This window comes from Muntiacus reevesi, chromosome 12 (assembly GCF_963930625.1).
Source record: "Muntiacus reevesi chromosome 12, mMunRee1.1, whole genome shotgun sequence".
Classification (NCBI taxonomy): domain Eukaryota; kingdom Metazoa; phylum Chordata; class Mammalia; order Artiodactyla; family Cervidae; genus Muntiacus; species Muntiacus reevesi.
In genome coordinates, this window is record NC_089260.1 from 58,631,608 (window position 1) to 58,653,921 (window position 22,314).

The 22,314-nt window shown below is 49.6% G+C and overlaps 2 long non-coding RNA genes across 3 annotated transcripts; both read right to left on the minus strand.

Annotated features, from left to right (window-relative positions):
• Positions 1-2,503: 2,503 nt before the first annotated feature.
• LOC136145104 (uncharacterized) lies at positions 2,504-11,374 on the minus strand. Of its 2 annotated transcripts, XR_010658689.1 has the most exons (5): positions 10,796-11,374; positions 9,313-9,509; positions 5,048-5,140; positions 3,065-3,143; positions 2,504-2,698 (listed from the first exon to the last, which is right to left on the minus strand). It is a non-coding gene; the product is annotated as an uncharacterized lncRNA (long non-coding RNA). The 2 variants fall into 2 exon arrangements; XR_010658688.1 differs by having other exon boundaries at positions 2,504-3,143.
• A 14-nt stretch (positions 11,375-11,388) lies between these two features.
• Positions 11,389-19,471, minus strand: LOC136145106 (uncharacterized). The gene is made up of 3 exons (XR_010658690.1): positions 19,150-19,471; positions 13,835-13,892; positions 11,389-12,837 (listed from the first exon to the last, which is right to left on the minus strand). It is a non-coding gene; the product is annotated as an uncharacterized lncRNA (long non-coding RNA).
• Positions 19,472-22,314: the final 2,843 nt, after the last annotated feature.

Sequence of the window (22,314 nt, forward strand, 5' to 3'; positions counted from 1 at the left end):
CTAGTCAAAGCTATGGTTTTTCCAGTAGTCATGTATGAATGTGAGAGTTGGACCATAAAGAAAGCTGAGTGCTGGAAAATTGATGCTTTTGAACTGTGGTGTTGGAGAAGACACTTGAGAGTCCCTTGGACTGCAAGGAGATCAAACCTTGCAGTTCAATCTGCAGATCAAACCTGCAGCATGCCAGGCTTCCCTGTCCATTACCAACTCCTGTAGCTTGTTCAAACTCATGGCAATCGAGTTGGTGATGCAGTTCAAACATCTCATCCTCTGTCATCCCCTTCTCCTCCCACCTTCAATCTTTCCCAGAATCAGGGGCTCTAGTCAATCAAACCTCTAGTCAATCCTAGAGGAGATCAGTCCTGAATGTTCATTGGAAGAACAGACACTGAAGCTGAAGCTCTAATACTTGGGCCACCTGATGCAAAAAACTGACTCCTTAGAAAAGCCCCTGATTCTGGGAAAGACTGAAGGTGGGAGGAGAAGGGGATGACAGAGGATGAGATGTTTGAACTGCATCACCAACTCGATTGCCTTGAGTTTGAACAAGCTACAGGAGTTGGTAATGGACAGAGAAGCCTGGCGTGCTGCAGTCCATGGGGTCGCAAATAGTCGGACACAACTGAGGGATTGAACTGAACTGAACCGTCAAAGAACCTCCAGGGAGGACCAAGTAATATTCCTTTTCCAGTTGCCTTCCCATTAATTACCGTGTTGAACACGAGTCTGACTCTGGACCTCACACACTCCTGTTCCCCGGGCACCCTGTCCTGGAACGGCTCATGTGACTGCAGGGCCAGCACCCACATGTACAGGTGGATGCAGGGTGAGCACATGGCTGGTGCAGCTGAAGCCTGGGGTCAGCTGGTGAAAGACTGAGGCAGTGACAGTGGGAAATCTCCTGATAGAGCAAACACAGGAGCCCATGGGCTGCTGGTCACCCAACCTCAGCACCCAGGCTTCTTGAAGTGGGTGAGGGACCCGACCTGAAGTGGTGGGAAGAGTGTTTCAGGCAGAGGCAAATATTCATGTATACCAGCCTGTGTGCATGTGCATGCTCAGTCACATCCAACTCTGAGACCCCACGGACTGTAGCCCACCAGGTTCCTCTGTCCACAGGATCTTCCAGGCAAGAATACTGGAGCGGATTGTGATTTCCTCCTCCAGGAGATCTTCCTGACCCCTGCATCTCTTGCATTGGTAGATGGATAGTGTACCAGTAGCATCACCTGGGAAGGCCCAAGAAATGTGAGCACAAAGCATTGGCTGGGAATTAAACCCAGGTCTCCCAAGTAGGAGGCAAGATTTCTACCACTGAACCACTAATGCCACTCATTTCAAGCAGATGGAGCAGCAAACGTAAACCCTCAAAGTGAGGAGAGCATTTGTGGAAATGCACAGTGACCCAGGCCATGGTTGGAGAGGCGGGCAGTCAGGAGGCACGCAGAGGCCTCTGGACCCTATCTTCTCAAGGGCAATGGTGTCCCATCGACATGTGGCTGAACCACAGCGTGCAGGGTCCAGGAAACAAGGCAGGCAAGGGTCAGCACCTCCCAAGGCCACCGGAGGTCAAGCAGCAAAGCGAGCAGCTCCGGCCACTCGACAGACACCAGCAGAGTCACTGGACACGGTCAGGCAGCATCCGGCTCACCCCGTGCCCGAGCAGGCGCCCAGGAGCAGCCGCCCTTGCTGTGGTTCCTGAGGAGGAGGGCGCTTCCTCATGACAAGTGGTTTTAAGGTGCCTTCGAATCTCTGGGTTTGGAGAAGATTCTGCACAAGGGAGGCCACGGTAGCCTGTGACGGCCGCTGGCCAGGCTTCCAGGCTGGGTGACCAGCTCTCAGGCTGAGAAGCCACATTTATTTCTCTCAAGAGAAAGCAAAATGATTTCTAGAAATGTCACTGGTGTTCAAAACCCACCATGAGCAGGTAGAGGGAGCAAAAGGAAGCCCCGTGGTAGCTGAGGGCAGTCCACCTCCTCGGGTCTCTGGAAGAAGTTTCTCCCCCAGCACGTGCGGGCATCACAAAGGACTTACAGGGGGTCCTGGGTGAAGTCCGTTAGGTCTGGCTTGGTGGGGATTTTATTGTTGCTTTTGGTTGTGGGCTTTTAATCTAGTTGAACAAATAGAAGCACTTAAAGTGTAAGTGTATTATCGTAGGAAGAATTGTGACCAAGTCACTTTACATCTCTACAATCTCCAGGTCAGAAAATTGTAAAGATGAGAGATGATTTCCGAATGACAAAAACAGTAAAATTTCCAATTTATGTCGTCTAACTTAAAGATGATGATTATGCTGCATGTTGCAGGGAGGGTCGGGGCGAGGAGGGATGAGAGTGCTTGTGTTTTTTTAATCTAGGTAAAGTTTCAAAAACTAATGTAGATTAAGTGGGTCTGAGTGCAATTAAATTTATGAATACAGAGAAAAATATGAAGTTTTATTAACTGTGGAAGGAATGTGGGTCCTTAGCTGCCCAGCCAGTTCATGAAGACCAAGGAGATCAGCTTACAGGGGTTAAATAAACACACTACTTTTTATTATAGCTCAAATGAATCCGATTGCAGCAAAGCACCGAGTCTACAGTTGGCTTATGAGGTTTTCGTCTCCGGGGGCTCTGCATCTGCCCAGAGAGCAGGACCCACTCTGTTTGGGGCCTCAGGCTGGATTTTTCACATCCCTGGATGGCACTCGTCCTATGTCCTAAATGGAAACCACTGCATAAGAAGCAGGGAGCATGAAAGGACACATGTATGCAAAGAAAAAAAGTGCAGGGGGTGGATGGTGGGACCTGGTTGGGCCTCGAAGTTCTGTGCTCAGAGAGTAGAGAGTGCCCGGATGTGAGCTGACACGTGACATGTGATCATGGACAGAGCAACTTTCAGAAATCTTAGCAAATGCACTCGGGCTGATCCTGGAGACCAGGCAGAGTGGGACCAAGGCTGGGGGGAGGCCACCCTCCCAGTGGCTCAGCTGACCCCCACCCCCAGGACCTCCCCTCCTCAAGGCTGTGTGGCCAACCAGGAGCTTGTTAATTGTGCCAATGATTGGCTTGCCAGCAGCTCTTACAGATTAATATTTCAGGAGTTAGAGACCCAGCTGAGCGTGAAAAGAGCATCCACTCTGGGTTGGGAATCACATTTCAATTCTGCAGAGAAAGAGAAAAAAGTGTTTCTTGAGTGAAGAGGACGAGACTCATTCACCTCCTGCGGCTGCAGACTCCGGCCTAAATTGGCTCCGGAGCTCAGAGCAGGGCACTCATCTGTCTGCCAGGGCCCAGCGCCACGGGGTCCAACCCCACAGGGCCCAGCACCGGACCAGCCAGGGTTGCCTTGTTTAGAGAACTGCCCCCTGCACTTCAAGTATCTCTTAGTTTTTCTGCGGGAAAATGGCACATTGCTTAAACTTCCTGTGGTTAAAAAGTGCTTTTCAAGAATGTGTTTCCGAAACTAAAAAAAATGAGCTGAGACTGTGTGATGTTTTTCTTACAGGGACCAGAAAGGCCTGGATTCTCTGTGTCCACGATGGGCTGGTTCCGAGCTCACAGTGAGGGCAGGCTGGGGGCGCTGGGGGCTGCAAACACCCTACCCGGGGTCCCATCCAGACCTCCCTGGAGTCCAGGCCTCCCAAGTTCCCCTCAACCCTCGTTTCTCTCCGTACCCCACTCCCCCACCAGATCTCTGGCCCCCTCACCCACCCTGGCTCCCTCCCCCTCCCCGGGTGCCCTTCCCCCACCCGGGCCTCCCTCCCAGACCCCAGCTCCTTACACCCCAGGACGGTTCCGCACCCCACGGGCTCCCCCGGCACCCCTCCCCTGCAGGCTCCTCCTCCCTGGAGCGTTCTCGGGCCTGCCTATCATCTTCTCTAATTGTTTCCAGATTCGTGTGGGAGGTCAGGCCGCGAGCGCTGCTCCATGCCAAGTTTATAAACAGAGCAGTGTTTCCAGATGTCCGCTGGCTCCAGCCTGGCGAGCAGGTTGATTGGGACCAGAGCAGCAACAGGTGGAGCGCAGACAATGAATTCCTTGACACTTACTTACTCCCTCAACTCTCCTCCCCCCGGCCCTCAGCCCCATCTGCCACTGTCCCCACAGATCCCCAAACGTTCAAATGAACTCGGAGCCTGGAATGCAAGGAAAACAGTCATTTCCCTAATGAAGGCGGGGGTTGGTGGAGGGGGGCAGCATCCCCGTGGACATTAGAGCCCGGCTGGGCCCGCAGGAGGAGGGGTCCAGCGGGGTGCCCAGCCCCTCCCTTGCCCAGGCCTCCAAAGCTCTGCCCCCAGCTCATGGCCGCCCAAGTGGGGCAGCTCCTCTCAACAAGTGTTCTGGGAAACGCCCGGGCTTCTCAGGAAGAGGACAGACAACAGGGTCCAGGCCCGCTGCATGCTCAGGGATTCTGGAGTCTGGACCTTCAAACTGGACAAAGTGCACCCTGGGGACCCTGGGACCACAGCACAGTGTCCGGTCCATGGTGAAGTGGCTGGGCCAGGGGCTCAGTGAAGGCAGCACGTCAGACGCCTCTGCCCAGAGGGCCCAGCTCACAGGCCCTGCAGCAGCTCCCACAAGGATCCAAGTCGAGGGTCCTGGCCGTGGACCCAGAGCCCCTGAGGGCGGGAGGCCAAGCCTGTGACCGGATGGAATCCAGGCTGGCTCAGGCGAGAACCCTCCCAGGTTTAAGTCCCAACCTACAGAAAATGTTGTGAAAATACAGCACATAAATATCAAAAGCACGTCTGTGAGTGTCTCTGAGTTAAGACTAGATTATCTTCTGCCAGTCTTTGAATCTGACTTTCTTCTTATAAAACGTAACCCGACCCTGGGCTTTGAAGAGCCAGGATCTGGGCCCAGGACTGAGCAGTTCATCTGAACTGACAGGACACCGGTGCGGGGGTCCATCCACCCACCCAGGCCCAGCCCAGGCCCGACACCCTGAAGGCCCTGCAGCGCCACCGCTTACATCCCGCGTCACAGCCGAGCACACAGATCTAGAGCAGGGCCTGCAGGCCTCAGTCTTCAAAGGAAAGAGCACACACTCGTGTGTCTTTAATTACCTCCACTCCATTTCTACAGGGCGTCTCTGACTGCTGCTTTATCCAGAAAGCTCCAAGTACTATAGAAGGAATTCCTAAGGAAACAAATCATGCCTGAAATGAAAGAGCAAGAAAATGAGTTAGAGAGAATAAACTCCTGAATGGGAGGGTGAGGGGAAAAGGAGCGGGAGGGGAGGGAGGGGGAGGGAAAAGAGAGGGAGAGGAATATCAGAAGGAACCGGATTTGTCACAACTAACAATCCTGCCTGGCACCACCCACCCACCAGGGAGCAGGTTCTACTCCAAACTCAAAGGGCCAGTGGCTGGAGAGGACCCCCAACACAGCCGGGTTCACCCCAGCACCATGTCCCTGGGGACCACCCCCATGACAGGGAGAACGTCTCCACTTGTGCTCTGAGACCAGGTGTGGAGCTGTGTTCCCACCACAGCACAGAGACCCACGACCATGGCACCCCCCGAGCCCACCAGAACAGGGCACACAGCACTTCCTCTAACTGCAAGAACCTGGCTAAACCAAGAGCAACTTCTACAGCTTAAAATCTCAACATCCTCGCTAGGTGGTTAGTGGAGACTGGAACTTGTCCTGTCTACACGATTATAAATGTGCAGCAAAAAAAAAAAAAAAGTGAGCTAGTGAGAACATTAGAAAGTGTCATGGAATTTCCTAATTTCACTGATGAATGAAAACCCCTAACTATCAGATGCAGAGTGCCACACCACATGGGCAAGCTGGAGAGCCACGTGCCCACGTGACTGAGCCTCTCTTGAGGCCAAAGTGCAGAACCTACAGGAAAAGAAGCACCTTAGAGAACTTGAGTTTTCAAACTGGAATTTATTACACCTTTTCAAAATGTACACCAGGATATTCCAGCAAACACAATGTGTTTGTGATTTTTATAAACTGATGGTTCTTAGGCGGAACAATGAGCCTACGTGTGCGGAGGGCCCTTAAAGCAGGGTGTTTACTAGGGGTGCAGTCCTGGGGAGCGAGCTTAAATGCTTCCTGAGACGAAACCCAGGCAGAACTGAGCCAGTTAACCAGCCAAGTGCCTCTTTATGTAACGTTTGAAACACTTCTAACCAGAATTAAGGGATTTTTTTTTCCCCTTCGACTTGGCAAGCAACTGAAAAGACCAGTGCGGAGGAGGTGAGAAATGCCATTTCCAAGTCCTGAAGCCGAGTCAGCTGCCTGGGTGACTTAACCCAATCCTGGCACAATGGGCTGTTTGTCAGCCCCCGACTCAGACGCACGGATGCAGTCTGTACTGTGAGGGGGGCTGACAAGCACACCCTTCCTCCACATTTGGTCCTGAGCGCCTGCCTGCCACGCACTCCTTCTCTGCTCTGTCCAGCACGAATGGTGCAGTCACGCCCATCACTGTGTCCTCCCAGACAGAAGTCCCAGCCGCACCCGCCCGGCCGTCCTCAGGTTTCCGGGTGCCAGCCCCGCCCAGAGAGCCACTGGCCACCAATGGGGGACAGCGCCTTGGGTAGCCAGGTTGGCCTCTCTTGGGCTTTCTTCCCCTGGGCAGGGCACAGCCCAGGAGGTTCAGCCTCTGGTTCCCAGGGCGGGGGCAGGGGTGCCTCTCGATGGGAAGAGACCACGGCAGATCCCAGCACCCAGCATCATCAGACTTCCAACTCCGTGCTTTTGTGGCTCAGTTGGTAAAGAATCTGCCTGTAATGTTGGAGACCTGGGTTCAATCCCTGGGTTGGGAAGATCCCCTGGAGAAGGGAAAGGCTACCCACTCCATTATTCTGGCCTGGAGAATTTCATGGACTGCATAGTCCACGGGGTCGCAAAGAGTCAGACATGTCTGAGGGACTTTCAGTTTCACTGCCAAGGCTGCTCAGTCTCACTGCGTCTGACCCCATTCGTGTGCTGATGAAACAACTCTGCTGAGAGCCCCTCTGATCCCACGCGCCTGCTGATGAACCAGCCTCTGCTCTCAGCGGGGCATGTGGGGTGTGAGAGTCATGTTAAGTCCATTTAAATTTGCTGGGATGACCGCACACTTGGCGGTTAGTGCAAAGGCCCTATTGTTGGAGATTTCTAGCCAAGGATTTGGCCAGACACCAAATCTAATCTCCCAGGGGTGGGAGGAAAGCAGACAGGCCTCTGACCCTACCCTAAAGGGGTGAGCCCTGGGCACAGCAGGCCTGGGGGTTCTGCATCCTCCAACCCAGCTACGTAACTCAAGGTAGAAAGAATGTGCTTGTCAGGATAAGGGGCTTCCCAGGAGGCTCATGCCAACGCAGGAGGTACAAGAGGTGTGGATTCAATCCCTGGGTGGGGAAGATCCCCTGGAGTAGGAAATGGCAGCCCACTCCAGTACGCTTTCCTGGAGAATCCCATGAGTAGTAGATTCTTTAAAAGTCTATCAAATGCTATTTTGTTCTGTAACAAGGAAACTAGAACTCCTGGATCTGAAATGAAGATTCTTAGAAATTCTACAGAAATCAAAGCAATGATACCATGAACTGGCAGAACAGGATCCAGAGAAAACCACTAATTTTAAAAAATAAAGTTAATTACATCACAAAGAACAACCAGAACCAAAATGTTTAGATGATATCATGCAAGACATTATTTGGATGAAATATATTTCAGTTTCAGATTTTTAAAGAATGTTTATTCTCTTTCAATGTTGCAGGGCTTCTGTAACTTAGGATGTTCCCAAAACAAAGATGTGCTTTCGCTGGGTGGATGCACCCTCTGCGATGTAAGGTCACACCTGGTTTTACTCAAAGGGCCCCGAATCGCACCCCCTGGAGCCCAGTGAGGACCAATGGGGACACCCCATCTCCAAACTCTTGACTCTGACACCCAGAGTGTGGAAATCACCTCTGTCCCGAAACATGGGGACGTTTTCCATACATGACTTAGCAATACACCCCTCCCAGCCATCACTTGCAAATAAGTGAATCGTAAATAACACAATGAAAACTTGTTCTGATATTAAAATAAATTCTTGCTACACCTGGACAAAGTTATTTTATTTAGAAAAGACCAAAAGTTACCGGTGCCCACTTGCTTCTGATGAATCTTCTGATGAAGATTCTTAAATATCCAGAAGGATTAGGAAAGCAGTACTTAGCAGTAATAACTTATTCCCAATAAAAGTGATCTCTGGCCAAGACCCAACGAAAAGTTATGTGACCCAGATGAGCCTCTGGACAATTGAGAAGGGCCTGCTTTCCTAAGACTCAGATGTCCTTGAGCAGAGTTCCCGATAACTGCCTCCAGGGCACACAGCTCTGGAAGCAAGGACACAGAGATGAACGGGGAGACAGAGACAGACAGAAAGACAGAGACAGAGAGACAGAGAGAGGCAGGAAGGGCACGTGGATGCCTTCACGGTTGTAAGAAAGGCCACTTGAGTGGGAGCTGAATGTGTTTCCCGAAACCAGGTCACCTCAGGTGGACACCCAGGATCCCAGTCCTCCGTCCCCGGGGGATCCAGAGGAACCAGCAGAGGTTCTCTGGCACCAAAATGTAGCATTTCCCTAAGAGAAGCCACGAGGAGAAGCACTGGGCGACCTCACTGAGAACCTCCTGAGGGAAACTTCCTGACTCCAGGCTAGGGTGGACAGGACACCTGCACACCCTGCCTGAGGCCACCCACCCGAGAAAGGGCCGCAGCCCTGGTGCTTCCTGAGAAACCCTCGCGAAGCCTGAGAACGCTCACAAAGAGGAGAGGGTGCCCTCCCTCCCTTCGGGGGCTGAGGCTCACAGCCTGTCACTGCCACCAGCAAGACGGGGCGCCAGCAATAGGGCCGTTGGAGACCAGGAGAGGAGACCCCGACCGGTCCACAGAGATTCTGACTGCCTAGGGCTGGCAGCCCATGGCCCCTGGAGACCTGGGCCCGGAACGCGTCTGTGGAGGAGGCAGAGGAGACGGGAGGGCTGGCCCGTCCTGTCCAGGGAGGCCTTTGTCTGGAGGGCGGGTGTCCAGGTACGACTGAAGACAACACCCTGTCAGGGGCCGTGAGGACTACAGACCATGAGGGATTCATCCGTCAGTGGTCAGTCAATGGCCAGAGGTTACTTCTTAGAAAACAGGATAGGTGTATGTTGAACTTTGAAAAAAAATGCTGCACTTACTTTAGAAGGAGCTCGGGAAGCTGGAATATTTTCAAATATATAAATCTTAATCCAGAACTGAAACAACAGTTTAAGATGTAAAACGCAAAATGCAAACTTTTTCAGATTCTAGATCTTGCAACTTCTCTGAACCACCCAGCATGTGGAGAGTACAACAAACCTGCTTCAAATGCCACAGACTCAACAGGCAGACAGACTGGAGCTGAGGTTGGGGGATCAGGGCCGGTGAGGACCCTGACTGCACAGCCCAGAGAACCCGACTTTTCAGTGAGCAATGCTTGACTCTTGGGTATGAGTGTGGACACCACGGAAGTTCCTGGGAAGAACAGTCAGGCCATTTGCTTGAGCAAGACTTTCCTAGAAAAATAAAATCAGAAGGAGCACAAAGTCGTGCCGGCTCCAGCTCTGTGTCTGGGCAGAGCTCAGGCAAGGGTTCTCAAGGAAAAGCTGGTTGTAAGTAATTTACAAATAATATTATAGGTGAGATGGCTGAATGGCATCACCAATGCAATGGACATGAACTTGGGCAAACTCCGGGAGATGGTGGGGGACAGGGAAGCCTGGCATGCTGCAGTCCATGGGGTCACAAAGAGTTGGACACGACTGGGCAACTGAACAACAATACAATAGATAAAGATGATAAACATACTATTTATTAGGAATTCAGAATTGAATTTCTAGAAGAACTCACATCAACACTAGGCATTGGCAAAGTCAAAAAAAATTAATTCATTTTCATTGAGCACTTGCTCAGTGCCAGATAATTTCAAAAATTTCCCCCCTAATTCCTTATTTCGGTGACTGAGGCTGGAGTTTGCGAGGTGGGACTCAGGCAGTGAGGGGCTCGGTTCACACCCAGGACTCGTGCTCACCAGGCTCTAGTCCCTGTCTCAGCTATTGTTGTTGTTGCTCAGTCACTAAGTCATGTCCAACCCTTTGCGACCCCATGGACTGCAGCATGCTAGGCTCCTCTCTTCTCCACTGTCTCCAGGAGTTTGTTCAAATTCATGTTCATTGAGTTAGCGATGCTATCTAAGCATCTCACACTCTGCCACCCGCTTCTTCTTTTGCCTTCAGTCTTTCCCAATGTCAATCCCCTCCACACACGAGGAAACGGCAGAGAGAAGGGCCGAGCATGCAGGGCAGGGTTCACTAGAAAGGACACCCAAGCAGATGGCCACAGCTGGACCTTGGTCCCCGAGTTTAAATCAAGGGTTGCCTTGCTGTGTCCGCCCTCCTCCCAGACAGACACAGGGTTCTGCCTGCCCCGCCAGCCCAGGCACCCCCACTCTCCCATCAGCCCTCAGCCCAAGGTCACCAGGTCCAGAAACCACGGCTGTGTGTCCTTCACACCAGGAGCAGCATCTCTGACCACAGGCTGGGCTGCAGCCCAAAGGGGAGAAGCACTTCCTCATCGGGTTTGACCCCAAGCCTTGGGGGGACACATGGAAACAGGGGTGTTGCCAACTCCCCAGGGACACCCCGAGGACCAGCTGCCCTTCTGCCTCCCCCCAAGCTCGCCAAGCCAGGCCAGGGGATGAGTGGGCGGCTTGTTCTCAGTCGCCCAGGGCTTCTCCGAGCTTGGCCACGAGACTCTACCCTGAGTCCTGTGGACACAGGGAAGCCAGGGTTGCCCCACTCACCTTTCCACCAGCCTGAAGGCCCTGAATGCTCTGCTCAGTCTCCTTAGGAAGAGTCTGAAATGAAACCGACATGTCACCTCATCGTGACAACAAGGGAGGCTCCAGGAGTCACACGCTCCCCCATCTCTTGGGCTGCAGGAGTGTTTACAAGGCTTCGGTCACCAACAGGCAGGCCACATCTTCCTCCAGTGAATGGTCCCGAACAGACCCCCAAGGGCCCTTTCCCGTCCCCCACTCAGGCGCAGCGGGGCACCCGCAGGAGGGGCGGGATGAGCGTCCTCTCTCCTCCCGGCCGCAGGGCCCGTGGGAAGCCGCTGAGTCACCAGTAACAACAGTAATCGGGAGGCCCTGACATCATCTACCGGGCATCTCATGTCCGAGCTTTACATCTGTTGCCTTGTTTAGTTCTCACTGGTGCTTAGGAAACACATTCTGAATCCTCACCAGAGGGGCAAAACATGCCCCGCTTTCAGAGATGACCCATCTGACCTGTCTTTATCGAGCTGCCAGTTGCCCAGACTCGTGGCTTGTTGGCAGCAAAGCCAGGTGTGAAGTCCCTTCCTCCTCTGTAGGCATCCACCTCCCTCACCGTCCACATGGGCCAGCAGGACGCAGTTCTGAGAGGAGGCAGGAAGACTCTGCAATCAGAAGGCGAGTGAAAAGATGCTGCGGCCCATTCTCGTCTTCTGCAGGATGTGATGTTGTGACTATTTTACCTACTGCTGTTACTTTCTTTTATCTACTTCTTTGTTACTTTCTGAGTGGTGGATTCTGATTTTCCTGCACCAGGCAGGATTCATTCAGTAACTCACGGGGCTTGAAAGAGTCTCGCTGGCAGAGCGATAAAATGGCATAACTGAGAACGGAATGCCCACTCCACTGTAACTCACATTCCAATGTAATATGTATATTCACTTGTTTGGTTTGTTCCCAGGGAACTGAAGGATGGCACGAGCAAGACTTTTGTCTTGTGCTCCTTCTCTGGTTCAGTTCACTCTTTTGGAGGGGTGGGGGGGTGGCAGTGATGACTGTAGAGCAGCAGAAGGAACCCAGACAGGAAAGGGAAAAATGTCCTTTGATGACAATGTTGCAAGTCCACAGCAACTCCCCCCAAAACAGCCTGACTTTTCACCTGGCTTGCTGTCAGCCAGCTATTTTACATCTCTTCATAAACTGCGGAGAAGGATGGGTATGCAAACTGCAGTTGTCCTGTGGAATTTCAGTAGAGTTCACTGTTCCTGTAGAAAAATCAGGTTTGCCTACACAAACTTACTCCAAGTAAACTTGTGCTTTTCACCATTCCTTTGGACCATTTTTAACACCTGCCTGGTCCCCTCAGTGGTTAAAGAGTAAGACAAAATCTTCAACACTGGTACATGTTTACATCACTATGAGAATCTCGCTTTCACCTTTTCATGAAAAATATCTTTTGACAGAGATACACCCAGAAATTGACCCATGGGACTTCTTCCTCATTGTCTGGGGCCTCAAGTCCAAGGTAACACACATCTTCCATCTCTAATCTGACCTTAGGCCTCTTGTCTGGCCGACTAAGCCTCTCACAACAGCCCCCATCCAGAATCATTAGACGGCCAGCTCTAAATCACTTTTCTTGGTTCTCCTGGGTCCCTTTGAAATTCACGGCAGTGTGTCGGCACCATTGGGATAGAATGTCCAGGTCATGGGCGTGTCCCACCTGGATGAAAGGAGCACAAGTGCACTTTTTTTGTGCCTCAAAGGAAGATACTACTTTTTTTTTTACAAATTGAAGATTCATAGCCACTCTATATTGTCAACTGATGGTGAGCATTTTTTAGTAAGAAGGTATGTTTAAATTAAGCTACACACATTGTTCTTTCAGATGTACTAGTGTTGCACAGTTAATAGACTATAATATAGAATAAACAACTTTTATTTTCACTGGGAAACCGAAACACATGCGTGCCTCATTGTATTGTGGTATTTGCTTCATTGCGATCCCTGGAACCAAACCGATGAGATCTCTGAGGTGTCTCTCTATAGGATCAATGGCCTTGATTTTTCTAGGGGGAAAAAAAGGCAGGTAAAGAAATATTGTAAAATATTTTGAGTTATTTGGGAAGTTATCTAAATTAGTAATATAGTTCCAGCATTAGTTTTCCAAGAAATGCCTTACTCTGAATTTTCTTTAAATAATAACATAGAAACAACTCCATAAGTGAAATAGTCTCCAGCTTTTTAAAAATAAAACATGTTTATAGAGACAGTGTCTGGAGTCTTGTGCATGCGAGCAGAATATCACATTGTGGATGCCAGTTGAGGGTTTTAAGGCAGGTTCAATTCACATGAGTAAAAAAGCAACATTCATTTACAGCAATTTTAAATCTGATAGTTCAGAGAAGAACTAACTGGTTTAAATAGCCTTCTCAGAATAGGTAGAAATGTTACTGAAGTAACCGAAGATTCAAAGACAAATTACTTAACAGGTTACTGACCCACAAATTGCTTAACAGAAAGCATCATCTACTTCAATAGTCTTGTATAAATGAAAATTAATACTAAAGTAAAAACTGGGGAGGCAAAATGAATTCTATCCTAAAAGCTGTTCAGTAGACACCGCAAAGGGTAATTCTTAACACAATATACTAATTTTTCTTCAGTTCTTTCCCTGAATGGCAAAGAGGAGTTTCCTCAGTGACTTTTTAAAAGCAATTTGCTGTAAACATGTATTTCTTTTGAAACAAAAGATTGACACTCACAGCAAATTTCCAGTTAATCTTCTCTGAACATCGATATTGTTGGGAAGTACAGGTAACACAGCCAGCAGAATCCCAGGGTGTTGGGTCATTAAATTAAAACAAAACTGTAATATGAAAGTGAAGGAACCCACCCAGAAGCATGTTTTTGCCACCATGAAAAATGCCTGGATGCTAAACAAGCAAGCATGGTACCAAGTTCAAACAAACTTCACAGAAAGGGAAACATTCACGAATCAGTTAATAGCAGTCCGTGGGGTCGAAAAGAGTCAGACATGACTTAGCAACTGAACCTCAGGCCTACCCTTAAAGATCTTCTAAACAAGTTCCTTCAAGCAGACAGGGAATGATAGAAGAAAGAACTGGGAAGGAAGAAGGAGCAACAGAAAGATTAGAACTGGGAACACACAACAGACTATCCTTTTCTCAAGTTTTATCAATTATATTCAATGATAAAACAAAAATCATAACATGTTCTAATTCATAAGAAAAAATTATTTAAAAGCAAGGAAGGAAAAAGCAACTAAATGGATGTGAAGTTTTCACTCCTGAAAATAGTAAAATATTGATACCAGTTAAGTGTTACAAGTCACATATGTCCATCTGGGTACCCAGAGCAGCCACTACAAAACCTGTACACAGAGACACACTAAAATAATGATAAATCACTTTGGGAATCCTAAAATAGTGCTAATGTACCAGGAAAAATGCAAAGAAATACAGGATCAAGAGTTGGAGAAAACAAATAATAAAACAGTCCTTTTAAGCACTAACATACCTGGAAATCACCTTAAATACAAATTGTCCAAATACACTAATCAAAAGATACTGATTAACAGGCTGGAAAAATAAACATGCTCCAAATGTACACTGCTTTTACCAAAACAACCTCTCTTCTTATGTAATGACACAAACAGGTTGAAAGCAAAAAATATGGAAATAAATATATAAACATGATTTTTTTTAAAAAGCAGTAATAACTCTATTAATAGCTAATAATGTAGACTTCAGAGCAAAGAAAATTATAAGAGAAAAGTTTAAAACTAATCTTATATAATCTCTTCCAGATAATGAAAAAGGAAGAAACACTTTCCAACTCATTTTCTGATGGCAGTATTATCCTGAAACCAAAACTAGACAAAGACAATAAAAGAAAACTATAGATCAATATAACTAATGAACCTACACACAAAATCCTCATAAAATATCAGCAAATTGAATCCAATAGCGTATAGAAAGAATGGTACAAAGTGACCAACTGGGACTATTCCAAATATGCAAAGCTACTCAGTATGAAAATCAATCAATATATTCTACCTTATCAACAAGCAAAAGAAAGCAATCCTATTATTTGATGCAGAGAAAGCATTTGACAAAACATAACACTCGTTTAGGGCTTCCCTGGTGGCTCAGATGGTAAAAAATCTGCCTGCAATGCAGGAGACCCACTTCTGATCCCTGGCTCGGGAAGATCCCCTGGAGAAGGGAATGGCAACCCACTCCAGTATCTTTGCCTGGAGAAGCCCATGGACAGAGGAGTTTGGTAGGCTACAGTCCATGGCATCACAAAGAGCTAGACACAACAAAGCAACTAACACACTACACTCATTTATGATTTTTAAAAAAGGGGGGGGGAATCAGCAAGAGAGGGAAATGATCTCAATTTGACAAAGAGCATCTAGCATCTACAGCTACAATCATTCTTCATGGTGAAAGAATGTGTGCTTTCCCACTAAAATCAAGAATAAGGCAAGGTTCTACCCTTGTCATTCAATATGGCACTGAAAGTTCTGCCACTGCAGTGACAAGAAAAAAAAAAGATATTAGGAAGAAGTTAAACTATATTTGTAGCTGACATGATTGTCTGTTGTAAAAGTCCAAGAGGATCTACAAACGAAAATCCTAGAAATAAAAAGTAAGTATAGCAAGGTCACAAGATACAAGATCAGCTCACAAAAATCAATAACATTTCTACATACAACAATGAACATGAAATTACTAAATTTAAAACAAATAATCATTTGTAATCACTGCAAAGAAAACACAATACTTTGATATACACATAACAAAACATGTACAGAAAGTGTACGCTAAAAATTACAAAGTCAATGCTAATGAAACAAAGTGCTAATGAAAGAAGACAAACATTGAGGCATACCACATTCATGCATTGGAAAATTCAACATCATAAAAATGTCAAGTCCCAAATGAATCTATAGGTTTAATTCAATTCCTATCCAAATTTAGCAACACTTTTTGTAGATAGACAAGTTAATTCTAAAATTGTTATGGAAAGACACAGGCAAAGGTAAAATCACTTGAAAAAGAAGAGTAAGGTGGGAGGAAACAGTCTGATGACAAGTTATATAACACTGCTACAGTAATCACAAAGAGTTGTAGTGGGAGACAGTGGGACAGATACACGGATCTAAGGAACAGAAGAGCCCAGAAGCAGAGCCAGATAAATATTCTCAGCGGAGGTCTGACAAAGGTGCAGAAGTGACTCTGAGAAGGAAAGCTAGCCTTCTCCAGAAGCGGTTCTGATGAAACTGGGCAGGAGGGGAGGGGACTCACCCTACACATCTTATATATATAAGTTCATTCAAACTAGATCATAGACTTGAGTGTAAAATGTACAACTACAAACCTTTTATAAAAAGGACGCAGGAGAAATCCTCAGGCTCTAAGGTGAAACGACGAGTTCTTAGACTTGACACCAAAAGCACTGCCATACAAGAAAAATTCAATACACTGGACCTCATCAAAATCTAAAACCTTTTGCTCTGTGAAAGTTCATGTGAAGAGAATGAAAAGATGGAGAAGAGGTGTTGGCGAATCCAGCATGTGACAAAGGACCAGTATCTAGAATACGGAAAGAACTTTCAAAACTTAACAGTAAAAAAAAAAAAAATATCAATGCAATCGGAAAATGAGCACAAAGCATAGTGATATTTCACTGAAGAACACACATACATGGCAAACGAGCGCGAGGGGAAAATAGTTAACATCATTAAGCATTAGGGAAATGAACATTTAAGCCTCAATGAGGCCACTACACACTTATCAGAACACTTAAGGGTTGGCCAGGGTGCGGAGAAACTGGGTCATTCATACATCGCTGGTTGGAAGGTAAAATGGCACAGCCAGTCTTGAGGACAATTGGGCAGTTTCTTTGAAACTAAGCATTAAACTACCATACAAATCATCAATGGTCCTTTTGGACATTTATACCAGAGAAGTGAAAACTAACATTCACACAGAAACCTGTGTACAAATATTATGGCAGTTTTACTTGTAATAGCCTAAAACTAGAATCAGCCCAGATATCATTCAGCATGGATAAAACTTAACAGTAATGGATAAAAACTACAAACAGTCATACCACGGAATATTTTTCAGCAATAAAAAGGAACAAACTACTAATACATGTAACAATTTGGATGAATCTCCAAAGAATTATGCTAAGCAAGAAAAACAGTCCCCAAAGGATCTACGCAGAGCGTAGAATTTTAGAAACAGGACAGATTGGTGGTTGCCAAGAACTGGGACAGGAGGAGGGGGGCATGTGGTCACAAAAGGCCACAGAGAGACCCTGTGTCGGTGGAACTGTTTTAGTTAGGGTCTGGACTGCAGTGGTGTCCACACGACCCACAATGGATACAGCTATGTGGAACAAATAGACACACGCTGAGTGCAAGTCACCGGAGTGAGGTGAGTGAGTTGTGTCAATATCAATGTCCTGGCTGAGCATCCTTCTGTGGCTTTGCGAAATGTTACCGTCGGGGGAAAGTGGGTAAAGAGTACACAGCCCTCTCAACCACATGTGAATCTGCAGCCTCCTTAATAAAAGTTTCAATTACAGTTAAACAGCTGTGATAGGGCCAGTGTTGAGCACACACACACACACACACACACACACTCAGGTTCCTGCTGGACCCTGAGCACAGCAGGAAAATGTGGTGAGCTCCTGATTTCAAATGCTTTGTCCCATCATTAAATCAAGGAGCTCCTGGAAAACACAAGGTGAGTGTGTGGAATGGAGGGCATGATGTCAGAACTATCCTTGTGTCTGTAATAGATAGGAACTAACAAAAATTCAGAACCACTAAACCCAACTGCAGCATAAACCCCTGTGTAGTAACCCTGGTTAACAGGCGGTGACCTCACACGCATCACCAGGTGTAACGTCCGCTAACCTGGAGAAGGAGAGTTTCTTATCCGTTAGAGATGAGCAAACTGAGGCTGGAATAAGTAAGCAAGGGGCCATGCTGGTCTGGTCTCTTTGGAACCTCCTGCTTGTCCCCTGAAACTTTGGTAAAAATCTAACGGTGTGAAAAGGGAGACGCGATTGTTTTATGAATAAACTGAGAGGTCCCGCACTTGAGGCCAGACCTCTTGAAAGGCAGGACCCCTCCATCACAGGAAGCCACTGCAGAATCCTGCCATCAACGTTTCAACAGGTAAAGAGAGCACAGGGTGGGGGGAATCAGGCGAACCTTACGTCTGCCTTTGGCGGCTCTAAAGGAACCTCATTTTCACTCTGGGTTTTGGCTCCCTCTTCTTAACCAAACCACCAAGCGGAGCCACTAACAGCCAACTCGCCAAATTGGACCTCGGTCCTCTCTGTGAGTCTTGGCCCAATTTCTGGCAAATTCATCAAGATACAGTCTGTGGGAGGAAACAGTGCCCTGGTAGCCTATTCAAAGCACTGTGATGCATCCGAGGCTCCTCAACATTCCAGCGCCCTGACGTCCAGCCACCGCCTGGGCCCATTGACCTCAAACGTTTAGACAAAACTCCCCAGGAAGCTGATCAGCGGAAACGCTACCGGCCCCAGTCAGCCTGCCCCATCCCCACCGCCAAGCCTGCCCTCAGACAAGCGCAGCTCCTTCTCAGTTCCACTTAAGGACTTTTGCAAAAAAAAAAAAAAAGCAAGTCCCGAGTTCGGGTTCGGGGCCAGGGAACCCTGGCCAGGACAACGCCCCCGGCCAGATCTCCAGACCGGGCGGCTGAAACACTTTGGGACTGAGGTGGAAACCGCCTACACTTCGTGTTAATTGGTGAAGACAACCCAAGCTCCGCCATCATTTTCTATTGTCCCTCTTTACCATCTTTTCCAAATGACTTTGTCATGGTTTATAGCTGGATGTTTCTAGCTAATGAATATTCAGACCCCAAATCCTTAAGCTCTCATCCCCTGCCAGAGGAGAGAAGGAACCACCAGCTCCAGGGAAAGACGGGGGCCAGCCAGGCACCCGGGCGCAGACGACGGGGCCAGAACCGGCCAAGGAAGCACATACACCCGCCGAGCGGGGTCGGAGGTCTACCCTCCAGCCCCGGCCTGGGCCCCCCGGGAACCCAGGAAGGAAAGGCGCTCCTGGCCGGCGCTCCGTGACAGAGAGCGATGCGGCCCTCTCAGAAACGTGGCAGGAGGCTTCCGGCTGCGAGAATCAGCGTCATAACGCGCTTTGAGAGCGGTGGGGGCGGCTGGGGGCGGCGGGGGCGGGTGGTAGGTTCTACCCACTGCACAGAAACTCACACACGCCGTCAGCACCATTAGCAGAAACAGCATCTTGTTCCCAATTCGGCTGCAGATAATGAAATTAGCCCCCAAATTACCATAAAGTGGAACAAGTAGGCACAAAAGCGGGAGGTGGGTCTGGAGGCCTTCGCCCTCCCCCCTGCAGGACCAGTCTCGGCTCTGGCTCTTAGCTGTTTAAATTCAAAGCAACGCTTCTGTTTTTCTAAGTCGCCGTCTTGACCCCAAGCAGATAAAGAGCGCCGCGTGACACATTCAGCAGAGTTGCAGTGTTCTTGCTCTGTTTACATCAGGAAATCCAGCGGGTGGGGACTGGCTGGGCGCCGGCCCGGGCGCTGGGCCTGACTCCATCCAGATGTGCGCCGGCTCCAGAGTGGCTGCCGCGCGCAGTAAACGGGCACCGAGGCGGCCCCGCGGGCGCACAGAGGCGGCGAGAGGAGGAGGGACCGCGGGCGCGCGGAGGAGGGACCGCGGGGGCGCACGGGGAGGGGCGCTTGGAGGGAGCCGCACGGGGAGGGGGCGCACGGGGAGGGGGCGCTAGGAGGTGGTTGCATGGGGAAGGAGAGCGCGGGGAGGGGCCGTGGGGGAGAGGTCGCAGGACAGGGGCTGCGCAGAAAGGGGGAGCTGGGGGAGGCACAGGGAGGGGGCGCGAAGGGAGGGGCTGTGAGCGGAGGGGGCGCACCCAGGGGGCGTAGAGCAGGGACCTCGAGCGCAGCGCCAGCGACCCCGGGAGTGGGCCCCCGCGCCGTGTGCATTTCCCTGTAAATGTGCTACACTTTAAAGAACAGGGAGCGCAGTATATCACTGGGAATGTTGGCCGTCTATTGGTCCCTGTGGATACTGCTGGGTTAGTACGACTTGTAACCAGAGCAAGAGAAACATAAAAAAAAGCCGGGAAACACTGCCAATTAGTCATTACAGGGAGATTGTAAAAACAAGAGAAAGAAAGAGGGGAAACAGAAGGAATAAAAGAATAAAATGCCCCAGGAAAGAAAAAGAAACTAGGTGCGCTTTTGTTCTGGAATACAGTGAACAGGCAGCAAGAGAGGCTTCTGGCTAACCAGGGGTCCTGCAAACCAGCAGGTTCCCAGGGTAGCCCTGGAGGGACCCCACAGCCATCTCCGGTCCGCACCCCTCTGCTGTGCTTGCAGGACTCGGGCTAGCCAGTGGGCAGGCAGTGTGCTGTGGAGCAGGGCCCAATTGTGCAAAATCCAAGTTATACATTTATTTCTGCTCGCCGGAGGCCTACATGGTCCTCGCTGGTGAGTTATAAGAAAAAGAAGACAGGAACCAGTTTCTTTTTCTCCTAAGTTTCCTACCAGCCACCGACTTCAAGTACACTGTGGCCATACTTGCTGAACATTGTTTTTAACTTGATGGTAATTCTGATTGAAATCTCTTCCCCCACCCTGACTTTTGCTGGATTCATGGCTCCAAGAACGTGGGATATCACAGCTGAGATGGGTCTGCGGGTGCCTCCCCGGCCTCCGTCAGTCCTTTTGTCCCTTCTCCAGATTGAAGCCCCAGTGTTTTTTGCAGCAGAAGCCCAGGGTGGACAAGAGCTTCTTCCAGGGGACAGCCTTCAAGCAACGGGGCGGAGGAGGGGGGCTGCTGGAGAGGAAGTTGGGCCCCCTCCCCAGGGACTAGGGACACATGTTGCCAGTCAGAGAGGAACTGCTTATCTCAGCAGCGGAGAGTCGGCATCCCGCCAGCCCCTCCGCCCACAAGCGTCGAGTCCCACCTCCTCTGAGTCATGAGGATGGCCACATGGCCTGAGATCCAGGCCCTGGCAAGGGTGCAACTTTGCTCATCAGCTGGGGTCCTTCTTGGTGCCTGGCCCCAAGTCAGCAGATACACAGCTCAGCTTCACCAGCACAAAATGTCTTGCATAAGATCTGTTTCAAAAACAATTACATGAGCAAATTATCTTGGCTCCTAGCAGCAGATTTTTAAATCTGGTAGCAAGATCTCAAGAAAAAGAATGATTAAACCACAAGCACTATTTTAAAATAACATTAAACTAGACAAGAAATGAAGAATTCTCGTAGAATCATGAAGAACATGTTCTCCCCCGCCTCAGTTCAGAGCATCCCCCATGTGGGTGTACAGGAGCACCCAGAGACTTCCCCAGAAGTTAAAGTAAGAAACTTGCTTCTACCTATGCCTTGATGGAAACCAAAGGAGTAAAGATCATTCAGCAGGACTTTCCCTTCCTATCCCAGAGCTCTGACATCCATCAGCGGAAAGGTTACAGGAGAGCCTATGGGAGAAGCCATGAGCTGGGCTCTGCCTGCCCTGCCATCTCAGCTGGCTTTGCCCACAGCCCGTGGTCCCTAGGGGATGACTGCATCCTCTTTGATCTCAGGACTCAAATGTGACACCAGCTATGGCTGGAAGCCCGTGCCAGCTCCTGTTGTGTCTCCCTGTGTGTCTGTGTGTGGAACTCGCTGTCACCCCACCTTTGTCTCTGCCCGACAGCCCTTCATTTAAAGCACTGCGTCCCCCTCTTTGCGGATGTTGGTGAGACGGTGTCTTGAGACCTCGGCCTCTACCCCCTCACACTGCCCTATTCCACGTCATCATGTGTAATGGCTCGTACTGGAGATTTTAAACAAGAAGCTGTGCTCTTGGCGTTTCTTCCGGCCCGAGTGCTTTCCTCCAGCTGCAGAGACAGGCTCATCATCACTGGAAACGCAGGGCTTCGACAGCCCTCTCCTTGGACGCAGGCCCGAGGCTCAGAGCCACTTGCCTCCTTCCTGTTCTCAGGGGTCTGCCCTGACTTCCACCACAGACCTCTGGGCGGCAGCCCTGCCCACACTTGAGACGCGGCCACCGCAGCCCCAGTACCACGCCGACCCGCAGCCTGCTGCCCCTCCAGGGGAGACTCTGTCAGGGGTCAACCGGGGGCTGTGTGTCCTAGCGGGGACTCTGTGTCCTGGGGGACTCTGGGTTCTGGGCAGACTCTGTGTCCTGGGGGACTCTATATCCTGGTAGGGGGACTCTGTGATCTAGGGGGGAGACTCTGTGATCTGGGGGGGGGGGGGGTGCTCTGTGTCCTGGGGGTGGACTGTGTGATCTGGGGAAGTACTCTGTGTCCTGGCTGGGGGGGGACTCTGTGTCCTGGGGGAGAATCTCTCTGTCCTGGGGGGAGGACTCTGTGTCCTGGGAGGGGGAGGGAAATCTGTGTCCTGTGGGGGACTCTGTGATCTAGGCGGGAGACTGTGATCTGGGGGGTCCTCTGTGTC